Here is a 22314-nt window from a genome sequence, read left to right as displayed (position 1 = left end):
TGGCCGCTGAGCCTGCGCGTCCGGAGCCTCTGCTCCGCAACGGGAGAGGCCGCAACACTGAGAGGCCCGCGTACAGCAAAATAAATAAATAAATAAATAAAACCTTATTTGCACATTTTCATTTATGAATTTCACAATTTTTGGAAATTTCACAATTTAGAATATCTGGAAGCAATGGAGGAAAATGTTTGGAAAAAATTACAAAAGGAGAGTTATATACTGAAGAATTAATTACTTTTAAAACAGAGATGGGACTTCCCTGGTGGTGCAGTGGTTAAGAATATGCCTGCCAGTGCAGGGGACAGGGGTTCGAGCCCTGGTCCAGGAAAATCCCACATGCGGTAGAGCAACTGAGCCCGTGGGCCACAACTACTGAGCCTGCGCTCTAGAGCCCGCGAGCCACAACTACTGAGCGCGCAAGCCACAACTACTGAAGCCCACATGCCTAGAGCCTGGGCTCTGAAACAAAAAGAAGCCACAACAATGAGAAGCCTGTGCACCGCAACGAAGAGTAACCCCCGCTCGCCGCAACTAGAGAAAGCCTATGCGCTTTGATCCAACGTGGCCAAAAATAAATAAATAAATTTATTTTTAAAATGAAGTAAGATAAAAAAATAAAACAGGGGATATCTCCAGATAGCAGGATTATGAGGGCAATTGTATTTTCTTTTACTGATCTGAATTTTCTAATGTATCTGTAATAGGACAAATTACCTACATAGTAAATAAAAGTTGAAAGATGCATTTGGATAACTTAGCTTGCTCATAAAATGACAATGTGTTAGACATATAGCCATTTATTGAAATATATACATATATACCAGAAATTAAGGGGAAAACAAATTCCCCACCAACACAGCTTTCCCCTAGCCCAGTTCTCAGAGTCTGGTTATTTATTTCCCCCTCATGAAATGAGGCTTCATCGGCCTTGAAGTACATTCCTGAACAAGAACACAGGATACACTCTCAACTGATGATGAAGACCCCACTTTCTAGCAGAAAGGAGAAGTGAGGCTCCCAGTGTCATAAAGCTCCAAGCACTACAGGGTTAAAGCCAAGGGTGGTAATCACCCCAAAGTAACCTGACATCCATCTAGAAGTCGGGCAGTTGGCAGCCGCGACCCATCTATTACAAGGCCACTGTTATCACTGTGTTGTCTTAGATTCTGGACTTGTCTACGTGGCATCCGTCATCACAGGGTCAACTCCATTAACTATTTTCCTCTTTTCCATATTCTTGATGCTTTGGCCTTTGGGGCTTTACAACCCTCGGGGGAGACCACCCCTCCCAGGGCCAGCCACTTCTTAGAAGACAGCGAAGTCTCAGCCAGGAGCATGGCTCATATACAAGCCAACCAATCCACAGTCTATATCCACCCCCGTCACTTCCTTTATCCAACTCCCACACACCAAGGGGGCCAGGTACCAGGAACCTAGAGACCACCCCTATTGCCCAAAGCCCACCAGGATTATTCCAACTAGCCAGTTTGAAACTGTTCACTCTGCCCTGCCTTGCTTTTCCCGTGGAAACCCCGATAAAGGCTCTGGCCAAGGCTTTCTCCTCCCTCCTGTCTTCTGCCTCCTGACCACCCTGACGCCTCCTAGGTGGCGTGGTCCCTCTTAGGAAATTCTCGTAACAAAAATCATCTTTCAATGGCCTTGGCCTCTCCATGTCATCATGCCTCTGTAAGTTAGGACCCAGGAACAGAACAGCCATCCATCAACCCTGGGCAATGAGAAAAAGCCTCCAAGCAGAAACTCAGCAACCATCGCTAAGCCCATGTGCTTGAGGTCACGGAAGAGAGCAGTTCCTAGGAGCCAGAATCTACTGATACAACCTTGGTTACTGGGTACATCCTGGGTCCTTTCAGTCCCGCCTGAAGCCATGTTACTATCAGAACAGCGCAGAGACAGGGGTTCCTGAGGCAGATGGTCAAATGAGAGACGACATATCAGAGAGAGGGGAACAAGCCACGTACCCTAACAGGCTGTAGAGTAGCTAGTATTTCAAGTCAGCACAGAATTCCAAGTCACAAGGGGAAAAAGATAAAATTATGATACTTATCTACTACTTCTTAAGAGGGAAAGTTTATAATGTGCTTCAGACATTTGCAAGAAAAGCAGAATCGTTTCGCCTGTAACTGGGGGAAACGTCAATTATTTAGCTAACCTGCTCATACTGAATTCCTCCTTCCTGGAAGACACCAAAGTAAATGAGGCACCACTGCTTTTTCCAGCATCTTAGTTTTCATTCGTTCTAGCTCTTCTCAAAACCTTATTCTTCACATTTCCTGGACATCTTAGCCCTCGTCCATCAACCTCAGCTTCCCTTCCCATACTCTCCCCAACACCTATTCCCCAACACGACCACCACCAGACCCCATTTATCTAGCATTTCAGTATTAGTCGCAGAGGACTCAGTGTGAAAAAGGTGACGCGTACCTGGCCAAAGCCCCTTCCTCAAGCAAAAATTCCATGGGTAGAAAAGCAAGTGACATCTATCAGTGTCTTTAAAACTTAAGAACATACACAACTCTAAGAAGTTTTTGCTGATACCAAGGCACAGGATAAGGAATTACATTATTAACATTCTTTGGGGGAAGATGGAATGTCTCCAAATCTAGTTGTCCTAAGGCTGCCTATCATTTTTACTTAAATTCAGGCATAAGCACAACCTCTGGGAATATATGGCCAGACATATTTATTTTTCCAGCCAGCTGTCTCTGGGACGTGGTGAAGGCCTGCCGTCACAATACCTCTGATGACATGGACAAATGTGTCCCAAGTCATGCAGAGATAACCCCACAAATAAGTTCAGGCATTACAACTACCCAGAACAAATCAAAACACTATTTGAGAAAAAAAATGAATCCACAAATCAGTTTAAACTTTATAACACTCCCTTTAAAAGAAAGGCCACATCCTTGAGGTCAGGGGCTGTGTCGTACCCCTGTATATGTTCCCCCCAAATTTTAGCAGCATACTAGGTAGGAGAGTCAAGATGTACTGTTACTCATGAGTATTTGTGATCATGTATTATATTTCATTTTTAAAAGTACCTTTCCCCTATTTTTTATTTCATTTTCCTGTCCCTAAAATAGATTGCATGTGGTCATGTTGTTTGCTTCCTAATAAGAAGTGGGAACAACAGCTCTAGGGGTCAGCAAGGTCAAATGTCCAATATGAAACAGTTCATAAAGTAGAAGTTTGAGAAGCTTAAATCAAGGTAATACTGGCCACAATCAAACTGAAAATGTCCAGAGCTCTAAACAGCACATCTTTCCCATATGGCAACCTCCTGAGTCTTGAGCATCACATCTACAAGGAATCCCATCATCCCATAATGGTCCAGGAGCAACCACCTAGGTCTTAGGAATCCCATCATCAGTCCGGGAGCTTTCAGGCCCGATATGCAAACATCATGCAAGCCGACCAAACCCAGGCAGCCCAATGTCAGAAGAGAAGAGATTGTCAGAAGAGAAATGCAGTGACAGCAGCCTGGACAATCATCTTTTGCATTTAGAGAACTGTCAAGCACATGCAGAGAAGAGATTTCTCCACATCTTCATCCATCTTTTCTGCTCCTAGATAACTAGGAGGCAGCCAGGACAGCCAGATGTAGTCAAAGGGACCTCAGTGTTCACAGGCTCTTGTACTTCTGTCTCCAGGGTAGACCTTACTCTTGCCGCAAGGGCAGAGATGATGCTCTGTTCCTACCTCAGGCAAGTTGTTCCTCTCTGTGGGCTCTGAGGACATCAGCCCTCCCACCTACATTCAGGAGCACACCCTGAAGAGAACAAGGGTGCCCGCTTCAGGAAAGTCCCATGTACAAAAAGCACTTGCAAACCAGACGTAACTTTAAAGGAGGAGGCGGTCCTCTCTAAATGCTCACCTCCTCTGCGACACGTAGATTAAGTTATACAAGCTCAACGCCACATTAACCAAAGGGTCAAAGCTAAGGTCACCAGTGTGGGGACAAAATGACATCATGCACTTCCTGATGTGATACACCCAGAAAGATGCAAAACATCATTTTTAAGCATTCTGACAGAAACTCATCCAATCATGAGGAATCTCCTAGTAAGGAATTATCGTACAAATCCAAATTGCTAGGATGTAACGGACATATTTTAAGAGTATAAGGCAATGTCATCAGAGACAAAGAAAAAAGGCAGAGGGGCCATTCCCAGTTAAAGGGGATGACAGAGACGTGACAACTGAATAAAATGTGTGTGATCCTGGATGGAATCCTAGGTCAGGGGAAGAATGGCTGTACAGGACGTTATTGTCATAAGTGGCAAAATTTGGGTATGAATTGTATATTCAATAATAGTAAGTCAATGTCGTTTGTCCTGTTTTTACTAATTGAACTGTAATTACAAAGAGGAATGTCCTTGTTCTTAGGAAAGACATGCTGAAGCTATTTAGGGGTCAAGTGGCATGATGTGTGTAACTTCCAAACGGTTCGAAAAACATAATACGCAATGGAGAACGATAAAGCAAACGTGGCAAAATATTCATAATTGATGAATTAAGCTTAGGCTATATAGGAGTTCTTTGTATTCTGGCAACTTTTCTCTATGTCTGAGATTACTTTAAAATAAAGTCTTTTAAAATGAATTCAAATTCAACTTGCAAAGCATTTCCACAATAACATCGGCTGAATAAGGCAAGGCCCCCACTGCATAGTAAACTCACCTGTCACCATCTGCTCACCCACAGACCCAGGTGACCGTGCCCCCTCTTCCACCTCCAAGTCAACACCTGGCCGAGCTCAGCCATTCAGATTCATCCCCCAGGAATCAGAAATTGAGACACACAGACTGAGCCAGGAAGCTGTGAGGCGCTGAGCAGAACAGAGGGAAGCTTCAGGTATGAGGTCTCCATAGGAAGTGTGGACAGAAGAGCAGATCCGGTCTATGATAAGGAGGAATGTGGTGGCACTGGACAGAAACATCCCAGAGCTGCTTCTCAGAGCATGGACGAGTGCATTGGTGGGTACCTCTCAGGTACACACCAAGTCCTCAAGAAAGGTTGGCGGAGCTGTATTGAACAGCTCCACAGACCGCACCCGCTTCATTTCAGCCACCTCACCTGTGTCTCTGTTCCTTGGCACAGAAGCCTTGACAAGAACAGACTACCAATACAACGGGATTAAGAGTCACCACGAACTCCTACCCACAAAGGTAACATGGAGAGCGCAGCCCCCCACCCCTTGCTCCCATGCTGCTGCCCCGTTTCCCCATAGGAAAGGGTGGCTCCTCTGTGCTCCTCATGCCCACCGCCTCTTATCCAGGGACAGACTGCCTGCAGTGAAGAGTACAGCCTGTGACAGAGACCACTCAACCTCTGTCAGGCATAATGCAATGTGGCCAACAGCGGGACGGAAAAGACTTGGGCCCTGACCAGTCGGGAAACGTGGATCCTTGGGCTGACTTGTGCCACTAACCTCCATGCAAACCTGATAAATTACCACACTCGTCTGACCTGTGTGTAGACAGAATAATGGTACCCAAAGTTGTCTATGTCCTCATCTCCAGAACCTATGCATATGCTACATTACATGGCAAAATGAACTTTGCATATGGGATTAATTTCAGAAACCTGAGATAGAGAGTTTGCCTAGATTATCCAGGTGGGTCCTTAAAAGCAGAGAACCTTTCCCAGCTGTGGTCAGAGGGAGATTACAATGTAGCTGAATTTGAAGATGGAGGAAACCAGCCAAGGAAAGCGGGTGGCCTCTAGAACCTGGAAAAGGCAAAGAGATGGATTCTCCTCTAGAGCCCCCAGAAGGAACAGAGCCCTTGATGCTAGCTCCTTGAGACTCGTATCAGGCTTCTCATCTACAGAATCATAAGATAAAACAGATTTATGGTATTTTAAGTCACTGTGTTTGCAGTCATCTGTGTCAGCGGCAATATAAAACTCATTCAGACCTTATTTCCCTCATCTGGAAATGAGTGGGTTTTCATCCTTTCTGAGAAGTGGGATTAGTGGAGCCTACAGTCCACCTCTTAAACTCCTAGAAGCCCCTGGGGCACCCCTGGAAAAAGCTTGGCCCTGGACCATGAGATCTCTAAAGGTAAGTAATTCACAAAACCAACGACCTCCATGTCAGACTGAACTCATTTAGTGTCATCTGCCCTTGTTTTGGACAGTACTTTGCCACCACAGCTCTTTCTTTTTTTAGTAATAAAAATGTCTCCCAAGTTCCTAAGTAACTGGCAAACCCCAGGGACCCAGAACACCAGCATCCGCATCGCATCCACTTCATCCGTGGACACTCCTCCAGCAGCCACGCCCACCCCGGAGGGCTTTCGCGCTGCCTCTGGTCCAGGAGTGAAGTCACGGACCCCTTCCAGATTTCTGAGTCATGCTCACCACTGCAAGTCCAAGCAGCAGCAGGTGGATTGGGACCTCAAGGCAGCAAAGCCCAAACCCAGCCCTGGAAATTCAGCTGCTGCACAAGGATCACCCCCTGCCCTCCTCCCTAACATCTTCCCCATGCAACTGCCCTTCCGTCTCCTGGGAGCCATGCAGCTGGCCAAAGGACACACTGCCAAGTGGGTTCAGTGATGCGCTCCAGCTACATCATGGGAGCTACTTAACTGACTGCCTCTGCTCTCAGGAGGACGTCTGAGGGTATTTTGTTTACCACTGAAATATTTCCATCGAAAAAAACATCTGGGGAAAACAGCTACTGTCCTAACTATGATTCAGTCTCGCTCATAAGGCCCATGCCGAACCTCGTGGCTGTTAAGATGGTAGGTTTTGGGGCAGAGACTATTTGGAGCTTCCACTTCTTCCTTCTGTCAACAGCTGGAGAGTGTGTGTGCCCCGTGCAAGTGCAGTTCCAGGGGCAAGAAGTCAAAGCCAACCAAGACAGACCCAGGAGAAAAGAGCTGTCATTCCTTTTGACGATCTTCGTTGCATCTACTCAAAACTGAAGCCCACCAGATGGGCTGCCCAGGAGAGCTATCCAGAGATAGAGAGCATCACCTCTAAAGCAAAGAGTATTTAGGTACCAGGGACTTGTACTGGAAATGGTTCTGGCCCAAAAGGAAGTCTGTCCTAAGCACCAGGGTGCAGGAATCAGCCAGACAGGGTGCCGGCTGCTATACAAAAGGAAAGAAGCCTGTTCTTGGGTGGGAAGACCAGCAAAGCTCACCTACAGGGAATTTTATCAGCCTTTTATCATCCTGTCATCATCCACACTCCTGTTAAATACAAGATCCGCCACAGACGCCTGCTGAGTGACAAAGAGGAACCATGACTGCGTTGGAGAAACGTGCCCCTGAAATGTCACAGAGCAATTCTGGGTGCCTGGGAGACCCCAGCCTCGCATGGCCATCAACAGTAAGTGTGCCAAGGAGCTTCCCTCTGAGCAGGAACAGAGGTGGGAAACTGGAGAAGGAAGTGAGGCCACAGCTGCCTGGGCAGCAAGAAGCCACCTCCAGCCTGACCCACAACTTCCCTCACCCATGTGCTTGAACACACGCTCCTGAGCATCTATCAACACTCGGCACCACTGGGTCTAATCAAGAACGGGAGGGATGCGGAGAAAAGGAGCCCGCAGAGAGGACAGGGTAAGTCCAGAGACGAGGCCTCGAAGGCTGAAACACAGAACCAGAGAGGGCATCCTGGCAACACCTGCTAGTTAGACTTTGTTTGAAGCCCTATGAACTCCCAGACCTGCCATGGCCATATTTTTTTGGAGTCTTCTATATATTTAGCTTTCAAAATGACAAAAATTTAAGATTAACAACATTCTGTACTAGTGACAGACCTTAGGTCATTGGGAACCTAAGTATATCATCTTTTTAAAGGTGAATTTTTATGCTTGGTTTTCTCTATTGCTTCTCTGTTACCTCAGAAGCTCATTTACTTGAAAGACATATGGTGCCCAGGAAAGTCCAGTACAAATTGTTTGAGGCAGGACTGGGACTTGTGACTCCATATCTTACCTTGTTTAAAATAAACTGCCAGCTTCCTGGGTTCAAATAAATAAGTAAATAAATAAAGGTGAATTTGTAAGGGTGCATATCTTTTGACCTCAAAATTCTACAGAAGCGCCCATATGGTCTATAAATAAATGTTACAAAAATGCTCATTGCGATATTACCCAAAAGAAAAAAACTGGGGAGAGGGAGGGTAAGAAGCCCAGCCAGCGACAGGAGGATGAAAGGTCACGCAACTTAATTGTTACATACTTTTTCCATGAAAAGTTAACAGAAAGAAATAATATGCAGTCTTTCCATATGGAATAGATTTCTTTTTAGCAGGGGATCAATGTCCACGATGTTAGTTTTTAAAATACATTACACAGAACATTATTACACGATATTCATTTTGTTTTTAAAAAATATGCTTTCTCACACACAAAGGGTCATGAGTACGTTATAGAGAGTCCTGCTACCACCTTGAAAATATTGTCCCTTCTCACAAAAACTAAACGATGTCAACAGTATCCTTTACCGTTCTTAAACCAGGTAAGAGCTCTCTGTGAGGAGGAAAAAGGTGTAAAAACTACCAAATCCCCAGTCAGTCATTCCTTTAATTAGAAACCTTGCTTTTCAGGCTTTTCTTTTTTTAATAAAGAGAAACATGCCTCTGAGGGTCCCAAGTGAGGAAAAGGGTTGGGATCGGATGTCACCATGGACTCACAATTTCAGACAAGGTAATACAATGGATTAGAACATCCCGGTTTGCTGGGTAGGGGTACTCGGCCATAGGCTGCAGGCAAAATCCTTCTGTGTCCCCCAACCCCAAGTGCCCTGTGAGCAATAGTGGCTCTAAGGCTGGGATATTTTGAATGACAGGGATTGACAGACTCCTGCATTGAAGCAGAGGCAAGAAACAAGGATGGCAAATCACAAAGTATCCGAATACTGTTTATCCCTGCATTTGAAGCGGGGAGGGGCCTGCATCTCCATCCCCTGGCATCCTAAAATTTGTCACATTGTACCAGATGTACTTCAAAAAAAAAAAATTCACAGCGAGGGGAGACAGTCCCAAGTCTGGTAACCCTACAGCATGAAACACAGGCCCAAAAGGCTGGACACTTTGGCAAAGACTCTGTGGGGGAAGCTACTCTCTTCCCTTCTAATAAATCTTTTCCTTTTCTTCTTTAATATCAACAGGTTGCAAGTTAGTTTTGTAACGTTGTATCTCTTGAAAATATACTTTTACTTTACAAACAAAAGCTGTTACAGGAAAGTACTTTTTTTTAGACACACATTCAACCTCTTCCACCCCATTTGCTCTCTCCCGTTACTAAAAACAATTGGAGACCCCAGAGAGGAGGCCTTCTGAAGTTCACAAAAGGCAAGGGAACACCTACCGTTGTGTTTACCTGTGAAGGCCTATAATTACCAGAGACCCATTTGACCACTGTTACCACCACCCTGTTTGCTCAGGGATTCATCAGCAGTACTTATTAAGTCACTGCTCTTCTGATACACTGGCTTTAGATAAGCCAATCGAAGAAGGAAATTACACTGTTGGGTTCATTTAACAAATGTTTACTGAGCCCAAGGCTGAGCACTGGGCCCCGGGATACAGGCTGGATGAAGCATAATCCCTGTCCTCAAGGGGCTCATTTCTACAGACCAAGAAATTGGCTTCAGACATGGGCAAAGAGCTCAACTGGAGGGAATGCAGCCAGACACAGGGGGAAAGGGACACTTCAGCCAGTCCTTGAAGACCGCATGGCCAGGATGAGTACGCAGTGCTCCAAGAACATCATATCTAAAACCAAGTAAAACTCACCTCCTTCCTTTCACTGTTGAGGAATCAGGCCCAGAAAACAGAACCCACTAGACATTGGTGCCTGTATGAGAAATTGAGGCCCAGGTAAACATATACGGGCACAGGTTTACTCACTATGGATCTGGGAGGTGAATCCAGTTCCCACCAGCTCCAAATCCTTAACTCTGGATGCAAAAGCCTAAAGAAGTGAAAAGGCGCTGCTTTTAAGATCCAGTTCCATGTTTACATGGGAGGGCCCACCCTACCACTCCCGTGGGTAGGGATGCGCACGGACTTAGTAACACTGAGTTTGCAACACACGCCTAATAGTACGGTTCCTGCGTTGCCTAAAACGTGAGAATCAGAGTGCACACCTTGCCTCGGAAGCCTAGTTACATGGATTCAACTTAATTCTGCATCTGGTGAGTGGCTCAGTATATACACGCACTCAGCATATATATGAAACCAAAATCAAGGAACCTAGTTCAAAACTTAAAACCCATGAAGCTCTAGAATTGTGTATCTGATACAGAGTACACAAAATAACCCTGAGCAGAACAAGGTTATTTGGAAATGGTCAGATACAGGAATCCCATAAAGTGGCCAGAAAATGGTCTTCAAAAACAATGCCATCAACCTGACTCCTCACCTTCTGCCTCCAGCTGTGAACCGTCAAGGACTAAGGTGTAGCCCTGACTCTCGGGGTCACAGGCAGCCATTGCAGGCTCCCTAGAGACCTGTCCCCAGGGAGGTTGGCAGAAGCTAGCGAGGGTGGGGCGAAACGTCAGCCTCCAAAATGTACCCTTCTCTTCCCTGTTCATTTCTGCCCCACATTGGCCAAGCTCCTCCTCTAACTCAAGGGAAGAAAGTGCTACAGAAGCTGACACACAGGGACGCGCCATACCCGGGGGTATGATGAGGGCAAGACGGAAAAAAAGTAACACAAATAATCAGCAAACCACTCTTGTCACCAGCAGTAAAATCCTCTCTCTAGTCATGATCCAGGTGGTAAAAGCAAGAGGAGAAAAGGCCCTGCCCAAGGGCTGACAGACCAGGCCGGATCCTGAGCCTACTTGCTGTGTGACCCCGGGCAAGTTGGTCACCCCTGACCTCAATCTTGTCCTCTGTAAAAAGGTGACTACCTGCCTCGTGAGCCATCGGGAAGGTTAAAGGCACCGGGTCATGTGCCAAGTGCTTTGCCCAAAACCTAGTATGTCGTAAGTGCTCCATCAATGGCCACCAGAACTATTAACTAGTGGAGAATCAATCTGGCTCCTTGTAAAAACTAAACATGACTTCTGAAAGGCTTGACTGCGGCAGTACAGCAATGCTGCGCCGGCAACACCACACCGGCATCTCGAGAGAACACCCCAGGGGCCAATTCACCAGCTGGACTCAAGACGCCCCCTTCGGCATCAGTGCCCTAAGCCCCCCTGCCAGCCCCTCGAACCCTCGCTCTGCCTGCTCTTTCTGTGGTCAGTTCTCCGCTTCCAATATAGTCTCACTTCTCAACAACCCACTTAAAGTGCCACATGAGCCCAGCTGAGGCAGTCTGCTCTTAAAAACAAGAAACAGCCTCAGTGTTTTCGGAAATGCTGACGTCAAAACAGGCACACTGCAGAGACCTCACGGGATTCCACCTCAAGAATCTGAAAAGCATCGTATTTAAGGGAGGATTTCATCGACAACACGGCAACACACAATAACAAGGTACGAGCTCACAGACACTGGGGAGGGTAACAGGCTCCCATACTCTCTGGTAGGGCTCGTGTTTCAAACCACTCAGCCTCACACAGCTGAGGGAGACGGACCCACCAGACAAACTCCCGCCGGGTCTCTGGGGGCTTTACAGGCACACACCTCAGGCAGTTCGCCAAGAGTCACACTCGAGGACAAGTCTCAGGGGCGTCAGGATCCTTAGACCTTACTTCTCCAAGTGTGAGCTACAAACCAGCAGCTTCGGCATCACCTGGACCTTGACAGAAGCACAGGCTCGCAGGCTCCACCCAGACCTACCCCATCGGGGTCTGCAGTTTAACTAGATCCCCAGGGGCCAGTGCTTGAGAGTATTTAGAACAAAGCCGTCTACCCAGACAGGACTGTGATCATTTACTTAGGTTTTCACTTGGTCTTTTTCTTTCTTCATGGAAGTTCCATGAGAGCACAGACTGTGCCAACCTTAGCCACCGGCACACGGTAGTTGATCAGTATTTGTTGAACGAATGAACGGATGAACGGGTGGTCTACCGAGTGACTGAAGAGGTCTGTCCTGTGTTAAGTGCAAAGAAAGGTGCAAGCAAGGGCCTGAGAGAGGAAGAGACAGAACACTTGGGGGTAGGGGGAAGGAGTCTCTAACGAGGTGGTCAGAGGAGGCCTCTCCAAAAGGGGTTTGCAGACTTCCCCGGTTGCCTAGTGGTTAGGATTCTGGGCTTTCACCGTGGTGGCCCAGGTTCAATCCCTGGTCGGGGAATATCCCGCAAGCTATGTGGTACAGCCGAAAAAATAAATAAAAAATAAAAGGGGTTCGCACCAGGGGCGGTGTGAGGCTCAGGTGTGATGGATGAGGAGGCCCTGGGGAAGAGGATGTCAGCTGCAAGGATCAGCACCTGCACTTGCCACCATAAAGAGTCTCGGGGGCTTCCCTGGTGGCGCAGTGGTTGAGAGTCCGCCTGCCGATGCAGGGGACACGGGTTCGTGCCCCGGTCCGGGAAGATCCCACATGCAGCGGAGCGGCTAGGACCATGGGCCATGGCCGCTGGGCCTGCGCGTCCGGAGCCTGTGCTCCGCAACGGGAGAGGCCACAACAGTGAGAGGCCCACGTACCGCAAAAAAAGAAAAAGAGTCTCGGCCTGTAGGCCAGCAGGGATAGAGAATCAAGACTGGTAAGTTGGGCTCTACAAAGCAGCTCTCAGGAGGCAGATTCAGAAGGCCCCCGACCGTATGACCGTTGGGGCAGAAAGGCTGTGTCTGGAGTCACAGCCGCCATCTCTAAGGCTCCTGAAGGTGGGCGTGCCAGAGGAGGTCTGCAGAGGGAGGCGGTCCATCAGCTAGACCCTGTTCCCTAGCCACTACCCCTCCAGCCCTCGGATTCCAAAGTTGAAACATGGAGATTACTCACCGTTTTCGCCAAGTCGGTCCAGGAACTTGCGGGCAGCCGAACATCCAAGGGTCCAGGAGCCCAGTCCAGATGTTACCCTGCAGCAGCACGCTGGCAAAAAAAGAGACAAGTGACACGAGTCAGTACAGGCGGCCACGTTAGTGGGGAAGCAACACTGTCCCAGTGTTGAATGACACCGACGGGCTTCAGATTCTAAAGAGAGCAGAAAAGGAAAACGCCACGCGGAGCCAGTGGTCTCAGAGAACTGAGCATCGACACAGATGGCAACTCTTCTGCCCACAATGTCGGGAGAAGCACCATGTCACCAGCAGCAGCTCCAGAACAGCCTCTCTGCAAATCCCCCAGTGTGGAGTCCAGACATACGGCTGCAAAGCTCCCTTGGAGATAATCAGGCCCAACCCCTCCCTTTACAGATGAGAAAAGCCAAGACTCAGAAGAGACAGGCCTTGTCCAAAATCAGCAGCATGTGATGGCGAGTCCAGGAAGGGAATGTCAGAATTAAGTCTATAAAGAGCTTAAGTTTACCTGTAAATTACCTTCCTTCAAGAAACTCAGGTTCTAAATAAATGTTGTTCTTATTCGTTCTGGCTCTTAACAGAGGAGAAGAGACAACTCTTAATCGTTCCCCTAGTTCTCTCTCTTTAATCCCCAAGGACTTTGAAGAGCCAAACTGAAACTCCTGGTTTTCTTCAAAGACAAAAGAAAAAGAGAGAAAGAAAAACCTCAGGACTGTTCAGATTTGAGTACAAGAAGAAAAATCTAAAAACTGTGGAGGAAAACCTCGAGACCTAAAAATTCTGAATTTATGAGATATAAACAGCACAGAACCAAAACAAAAGCACCTTCTCCATACATCAGGTTTACAGACCCAAGAGACCAGAACCCTCCAGGGAAATGCCTGGAGACCACAAGAAGTGGTACATTTCAAAGATATGGGGGGCTAACACTTGTCATTGGTCATTTTGTTAAAATGAAATGAATGATCAAAATGCTGAGTCTTTAGAAAATGACCCTTCTGGTTATTTTTTTTTTTAATGAATCATCATCTAATTATATATTTAAGCCATAATCATGTAAATAGTTACCTCTTCCCCTGGGGTTCTAGTTCCAGGTGACCCTGACAAATCAATGCAACCTTGGGCAGATCACACCTAACCTTGCACGTCTTCCATCAACTCATCCATGAAAGAGCAGAGATGAAATAAGACTCAACTCTTCAGCTAGAGAATTCTGAAATTCCCCTACATTGCCGGAACAAGCTGAAAGTACCTCCCATTAAGTCAGCTTATACAAAGCGTAATTACTCGCCTACTTTGAAGAAGTGAATGTCAGTCATGATAAATTTAAATTGCCATCTCTTAGGAAGTAACTACAAAGTTGGTGTAACAATAGTCATATTCTGTTTCCAGGGAGTTTCCTTCAGCAGTGACAAATCTGCCCCCACCCGCGCTAAATGGGTATTTGTATCTGTTTCCCCAAAGGTCCATTATTATTTATAAGGGGGAAAGTTAGGGTTTCTTTTGCATGAAGTGGAATTTAGGCAGTGAGGTCATTTGTTTTGAAACTACAGCAACCATTCCAGTTTTTTTTCCCCCTTTTAGCATTTCAGTTACTCTGGGTCAAGAGTAAAAGATGCAAATTTCAGAGAAAATGCAAAGCCTGCTAGGCCACCCACAGAATGGTCAAGGATTCTGCCCTGGACAGTCCAGGGCACAACTTTCCCTTTCCAAAGTCAGGCATGCTCACAGGTAAAAAGCCAGCGCAGACTCACACACAAGCGGACTCACACACATTTCAAGGAATTCAACAGTCCCAGGATTCATTTTAAAAAATAAACAACAAGGGCTTCCCTGGTGGCGCAGTGGTTGAGAGTCCGCCTGCCAATGCAGGGGACACGGGTTCGTGCCCTGGTCCGGGAAGATCCCACGTGCCGCAGAGCTGCTAGGCCCATGAGCCATGGCTGCTGAGCCTGCGCGTCCGGAGCCTGTGCCCCGCAACGGGAGAGGCCACAACAGTGAGAGGCCCGTGTACTGCCAAAAAAAAAATTAAAAAAATAAAAATAAATTTTAAAAAAATAAACAACAAAACACAGATGGCAACTCTTCTGACCATATTGGCCACATTTTTCCTTATTCTTACAGGGAAGGAGGGTCCATAAACCCCTCTGGAAATATGATGGACCCTCTCCCCCAGAAGAAGAACATAATAGATTCAGTTTCAGAGGGTTCAGAGTCCCCTGAAATCTCTCTGTACCTCTGGTTAAGGACCCCGGCTTAATTAATATAATAGGAGTCCCTTTTTATCTTTCTCTCTGAACTTTCTACAAGCCCTTGGTGAAGAGGGTCATGAGTGGCAATGCCATTTACAAAGAGATACACAAGGGCAAGGACCAGCGAGAAAATTGGCTTCATGTAGCTCTTATGGTGGAGAGTATGACTCTGCAGCCAGCAATGTTAATAACTGTTCTAGAGCCCTAGGCTGTGCCTGGGAGCCTTCACCAGTTTCAACAGGGACCTTCCCAAAGCCGTGTTTGTGCTTGGTACTCAGCTTTTCAAAACAAAAACAATATCAAACATCTGCGTTGTTTAGGAACACAAACATAGGTACCAAGGCTCAGTTAAAATGAAAAATTGAGATGCTTATCACAACTCTGAGGCGAGGTGGAGCGTCTAAGACATTTAAGATATTCGTAATGTTGATTTCTTAGCCTGGTTGTTGGCTTCCCAGATGTTCAAACTATTCCCATACATTTCACATATTCTTCTCTATGTATGTCACAGAGTAAAGCAATCTTCCTTACAGAGAGATTCAGGTCGGTGACAAGGACCTCCAGGACTTGTCATCTCAGACCCAGCTCAAGACAGCAGTGAAACTGCAGCGAGCCCAGTGCTTGTCTGAGGGTGCGGCCTGCCAGGGAATAGTTACCAGCTGTGGGCCCTGGGGCACTATCTATAAATACATCTTGTTTTTTAAAAAAAAAATGTCCACGCCCTGGGACAGCCCTGTATTCCAAGCTGAGCCCCGATGCTGCCCGTCACTCTGGGAAAAGCTGGTGTTGTGTTTCTGCGAACTCATTGGTCTTTCCTCTTCCATGCTTGGCAGGCCTATTTCCTGGGGCACATTCTGTTACTGTGAACAATCTCAGTAAGTCTTCCTGAACTGCTAAGGAAGAAGCGAAGCCCAGACACGTGTGCAGAACTCAGAGGAACGTTTGGCCCCCTCCTTCCTCAGCTGGATACAGAGGCCGTGGTGCCTTACATCTTCTCCTTCAGGTGCCTCATTACTCTACCCTCCTTGTGAGAACTCTGCTCATTCAGTGAGCGGTCAAGACATCCACTGGCCAGAAAAAGAGGTGGACAGTGTATGGAGCCATGAGCAGTGCATCTCGGTTCCTAGCCCTTCCCACACACTTACCAATACTATCTCAACCAAATAAGGAAAGTATGCTCCTTGCCTAATAATCTGAGCAGGAGCATGCCATTCCAAAAAAGACCCTTTTCTGAGGTAATCTTACTAGCAGACAAAGCTATCATTTTTTAGTTACAACCGCCAAACGTTGACACCACGACATCAAACAACGTTTTAACCCAGTTTGGGAGAGCCTGCACCCATACACTGTGCAGGACGGACTCACAGTAGCATGTGCCTAAGAAAGGGAATACTGCCGTCTCTCATCTCTTGCTATGTCTCTTCTGCTCCTCCCCTAGCTCAAGTCTGCAATTTAAAAAGTGTGTGTGTAAATATACACACGAGGACACATATGCATGCGAGCCCAACATTCTTGATAGACTCAAAACAATAGCTTACAGGGAAACTATCGCCCAGCGCTCAGGAAAAGTAAAGGCCAGCCAATTCCAGAAAAACAAAGGGTTTCAGCAACTAAAATGGGAACAAAATGATCTCATGCCCCTTTCCCACTGAGCCTGTGCCTAAGTGGGATCCTTCTTAAACCTGAAGTGCTCATTCACAGAGTCACTGTTTCCACCCTAGGGGAACCCATGGGAGGATGGACGAGCCAGGAAACAGATTCCAGAGGTAGCTTTTTGATGTTTAACCCAGACAACCCGCAGACGGGGGCTCTTTAGCCAAGGAGGGGGCTGGAGCGCTCGGTGAGGCTCGAGACCTTATCCACCGGGCATTAGTCACTACGTCCAACAGCTAGTTCCTTTAAATCAAGGGCCTGGACCAGGAATGACAGTGGACCCTCCGATAACAGGCCGGCATCTCTGGGGCCCTAGAGTGGGCTTACACTTTCAGTCCTCACGATTCTCTCACACCCTGGAGAACACAGGCAGGAAAAGACCACACTCGCAGGCCTCCTGCTGCCTCCCCCGCATTATCACACCTGCTGCCTGGGGAAGGACTGGCATGCAGACTAAAGGGATGGATGAAAAGCGTGAGCGTGCTCCGGATTTACTACACACCAAGGCACTGTGCTAAGTGCTGGGAGAGGAAGAGAAGGAGGTGGTACCCTTTAAGGTCAAAAAGTTCTGCAGACGCCCCCCACCCCCAAATACACCAGAGTTGTCCTTCTGGTTCCCTTGGAGAGAGGAAAATATCAAGACATAAGTGCTCTTAAATCAATTTTTAATTCATCCCAAGAGCCCCTACGTGCATTTTAAAACACCAGAGAATAATTCCAAGGCATCGTTAATTTATTCTATAAGCAAATACGTAACACATAAGGATTAAGGATCCCTTGAATAACTTCCACAACACAATAAGATAGCCTGTGTTCTGCTTTGAAGCGGTGCTGGGGTAAGGGTTAGGACAGAGTAAAAAAAGCAACCAAAAAAACATCCCCAAACGTCTGCCATTCTTAGAGACTATGCTGTTTGGAAGAAACTTTAGGTCACATGTGAAGGTAGGAGCTCTTTTTGAAACCAGCCATAACCGGCATCGCCACCCACAGCTGGGTGGTCTTCTTCAGCGCACAGCCCCCAACCAGCGCCCCGTGCACAGCCCTCCTGCAGTTCCCTCTGCAGGGACCCCGCCCCTGCACTTTGCATTGAGTTCCAGATCAGCTCGTCTCTGGTCTGTCTCAATCTGGAGCTCCATGAGGGCACGGGCTGCCCTCTCCTCCTGGCACCCCTAGCACCTTGCACAGGGCACCCAGTAGATTAATAGTAAGGAAACTGAGGGAAGAGGGAGAAAGATGATGTGTTAGAGAGGCCTCTTGTAGGTAACTAAGATAAACAATAATAGAGTTTGGGGAGGAAGACGGGTATGAGTGGACCGTTCCCTCTGAGTCCAGCATAACTCAGTCATTTCACATTCGAGTTTGAAAACTCAGGACTATAATAAAGCCACAAGAAAAAACATTCGATAGTCTTCCTGGAGGCCCAGCCCACGTGAGCAGCCCGGCTTCCCCATCAATCAGTCTGACAGCAGCAGAGAGAACTAGACTGGAAGGCTCTCATTGTCCACTTCCTCGTACCTTCCTGCCCTGCTTGCAGAGCTGCTTTTCCACCTTTCTCCCTTCTCTGCTGCACTTCAAGTTCTGCACTGACTCCAGGATGCGCTTCAAATCTCTTACCCTGGAAAGAGGTCCCGCACACTCAGACGCCCTGACTCAGCTGCCGCCCAGAGACACCCCCAGCCCTGGAGCCACAAACCAGTCCCGAGAGTGCATCTGGTGTCTGAGATTCTCCTCACCCCAACACATCCTGTCTTCTACTCACCCACTTTGGGGTCTGTCCCCAAGCCACTCCTTCCAGGAAAGCCCAACCCCCTCGTCTGATATCAATCTACCTCCCCCCAAAACCCAATCACATGTCCCCAAGCCTCCAAGACGACCCCCCTGAGCCTCCCAATCAAAATTAGTCTTTCCTTCCCCGTATATGCCAGAGGATGTTGTCCTGCTGTGAGACACCTCATTACCAGAGGGTTAGCTTCTGTGTACCTTTCACACTCCCTAGACCGAGTTCCTGGCAGGCAAGAATGCTAGGTAGAGAACAAAGATAAAGATGGTGCCAACAGTGAAGACTCCTGGCAAACAGTCAAGACTCGGATATCTGTGAAATGCCTATGCCTTAGTGTTAAGGATTCTTGTGAGTTTCAGGATGCCAATTCTAGAATCAAACCAAGCACACAAACAGACTGAAAGAGGATCTTGGGTGTTCTTTGGGCATACTCTAGTAACTCAACTACTCAATCACATTAGGCCATAAGTTCAGGCTCTATTTCCCAAGGGCCAAACAACTAGACTTCCTCAGCAAACTCAAGTGTTCGTTCCTCTGGGACCTACCAAAAAAGCCTGCCACTTCGAAAGGCACAGGCCCACTGTTCTTTACAAAGGACACATCTTCTCGATAAGTAGCATTATTAAAGGAAATGAATTTATAAACTCACTCTCAAGGCACAGATTTCTTTTGAGACAGATCAACCCACACACTGTTTCTTCTGATTCAATGAATGTGTTATGTGGGTCTAGAATTCAGACAGTTCCCTAGGTCAGAAAATCCATTTGCTTGTGAACAGACAGAAATGGCAATGTTCTTTTTTTTTTTTTTTTTAATTTATTTTTGGCTGCATTGGGTCTTCGTTGCTGCGCGCGGGCTTTCTCTAGTTGCAGTGAGCAGGGGCTACTCTTCGCTGTGGTGCACGGGCTTCTCATCACGGTGGCTTCTCTTGTTGCGGAGCACGGGCTTCTAGGTGTGCGGGCTTCAGTATTTGTGGCTCACGGGCTTAGTTGCTCCGCAGCATGTGGGATCTTCCCGGACCAGGGCTCGAACCCGTGTCCCCTGCATTGGCAGGCGGATTCTTAACCGCTGCGCCACCAGGGAAGTCCCAATGGCAATGTTCTTAATGCTGGTCTCAGATGAGACGTCTGCTTACATGCTCCAAATAAAGGAAGCAGTATTTGACCCAGTTGAGAAGCCTCTGGAATCTTTTCCCCACCTAACACAAATGTTTCTCATTTGGTCCAAGCTGTGTTTCAATTACATGCCAAGAAAAGACAAAGAAAAACCCACTACCACCCACTCCTGCTTTCATGAAAACATTATAAATTAATCCTTATTACGTCATAGAGTAAAGTGGCCTCGCATAAGGTAATGTTGACAAAGCGTTACAGGAGCCAAAGCTTTTCTCAAGAACTGCTTTGTTCATAGGTGTTCTCCTGCTTGTCTGCCCTGCAGTGGCCTTTTTCCTTTCCAGAAAACAGACAGCATGGGGACGTGGGTCCCGTCTGAAACCTCTGACGTTCATTTTTAAAGGACTGTCATGAACATCAACACAAAAAAACAACTTCCGTATAACATTAAATAATTTCAGCAACAAAAGTTGAATGAACTGAGTGACCTAATAGTCCAACTTAACCCAGCTAAGTCAATCCCAGCTGTGAGAGGGGAGGTCAGTAGTTTTAATTTCTACCTAGAGCCCACAGGCCAACTCCCTTCTCACCATTCAGGTAGAGGCATTTCAAAGAAATTCAAACAGCACGCTATCTTCTCTGGCATATTTCTTAGATTAATTAAACCCTTAAGTGTTAAACTCTGAGGGTCCCACAACAGCACCAGACCCATCCTTTTCACAGTTTGGGTTACAGGCTCACACTCCAGAATGGAAGCCAAAGCTTTCCCATTTAAAGCAAAAAAGGAAGGAAGGAAAATGTGAAGTACCTGAATTCTTAAAGGCTAGACCACCTTTATTATTATTGTCTTTTCTTCCCAAGGACCTCTCTGGTGATTAGTATGAACTTACCCAAGATTCTACACCAAAGTTCTATCTTTTTTATTCCAACCAGACATTTTAGATGTAGAAGGAACCGTGGAGATTCCTGGGCCCACGGCTTATCAAACTCTCCTGGCAGAATTCCACCAGACAGAAGAGGGTGGGCCACCAACATTGGGAAGCCATTCCCAGCAAGCATGAGATTGTGTCCATTTCGTTCAAGTTCTATATCCTAGCTTCAATTCTTACCACACAGATTTTCCACTTATTCACTATGTGCATGCGAAGATACCTCGTCTTCCAAATTCCCGAGTAAAACTAAGGCTCCAGTAAGAGTCTTAGGTTTATCCTGGGGTTTCATAGACCCAGGCTAAGTTCACCACCCTGCACTTCCCAGTGGCCCAGGAAGCACGAATCGTGGCTCTGCCCTTCTTCTTGCAGATGAGGAGGACACTGCTGCCCGAATATCTGATGACCTGATGAAGAGAGTCTGGGCAGAGCCCCAAGTACAGATCCCAGGTCTCCAGCCTCTCGGTCTGGGGCTCTTCATCCCTTTGCATCCAACGATTCGTAGCCACCCAAAGCCAATCCTTAACTCAGAAGGTCATGGTCCACTGTAAAATCTGCCCATACATCTGCTCTGTATTCAGGCAGGTTTAATTAAGTTGGTGAGTGTTCTCTTCTGAGCTTACCCCAAGGTTCACAAAATGGAAGCCTGATTTTTCATGGGTTTCAGATTGCCAAAACCTCCTTGGCCTTTGGCATACTTTGACTTCTCGCCCACTCATAGGACATGTTGTCCCCATTGACACCCATTGGCTAAAATTAAAAGTACAAGCTGCTTAGTGAAGACAAGTCATTGCCGTTCAAAATCTAAAACGAGGGCTTCTCTGGTGGCGCAGTGGTTAAGAATCCCCCTGCCAATGCAGGGGACACGGGTTTGAGCCCTGGTCCGGGAAGATCCCACATGTTGCGGAGCAATGAAGCCCCTGCGCCACAACTACTGAGCTACTGAGCCTGCGCTCTAGAGTCCGCGAGCCACAACTACTGAGCCCCCATGCCACAACTACTGAAGCCCGCGCGCCTAGAGCCCGTGCTCCACAAGAGAAGCCACCACAATGAGAAGCCTGCGCACTACAACAAAGAGTAGCCCCCGTTCACCGCAACCAGAGAAAAGCCCGCCCACAGCAACGAAGACCCAACGCAGCCTAAATTAAAATACATTTTAAAAAAAAATTACAATGAAAACCAGATCAAATCTACTCAAGGGAAAAGTGTCATCCCAAACACAATGCAGTTCATTTCAGAACCATGCTGACCTCTTTCCTGTAAATGGCCTTGGAGCCAGTGTTATCTACTGTCAGAGCTGGAGAAAACACTTTAGCTGTGTATTTCACATTTCAAAGCAAAAGGGGAAAGGGGCCATGGCAATGTGAAAGTTGTATCTATGAATTCCAAGGACCATCATATACATCTAAAGCAATGGTTCTCCACAGGGAGCAATTTTACCCCCTCAGGGGGACATCTGGGGGTATCTGGAGACACTTTTGGCTGTCACAATTTAAGCGGGAGGGGGTGGTGCTACTACTCTCTAGTGGGTAGAGGCCAGGGATGGGACTAAAAACCCTACAATGCACAGGACAGCCCCCACACAAAGAATCACCCAACCAAACTGTGAACGGTGCCGAGGTTGCGCACACGTACCTAAAATACAGAAGAATACTAGGGCGAAGTTATGAGTCCTGCTTCTTCCCCAGTGCGCTGCTTGGTCTGGA

General features: G+C 47.1%; 1 protein-coding gene across 6 annotated transcripts in view; it reads right to left on the bottom strand.

The window, feature by feature from the left end:
• Positions 1 to 22314, bottom strand: part of TLN2 (talin 2) — a 448850-nt gene that overhangs the window by 353960 nt on the left and 72576 nt on the right. For all 6 annotated transcript variants that reach the window (XM_060151222.1, XM_060151260.1, XM_060151243.1 and 3 more), the window contains exon 2: positions 12866 to 12955. The gene's annotated coding sequence lies outside the window, so the exon portion shown is untranslated. The remainder of the gene's footprint in view (positions 1 to 12865; positions 12956 to 22314) is intronic.

The sequence above is a fragment of the Lagenorhynchus albirostris genome, chromosome 1 (genome assembly GCF_949774975.1).
Source record: "Lagenorhynchus albirostris chromosome 1, mLagAlb1.1, whole genome shotgun sequence".
Lineage (NCBI taxonomy): Eukaryota > Metazoa > Chordata > Mammalia > Artiodactyla > Delphinidae > Lagenorhynchus > Lagenorhynchus albirostris.
Note: the sequence above shows the minus strand (reverse complement) of the source record. Positions and strands in the feature narration are given on the sequence as shown.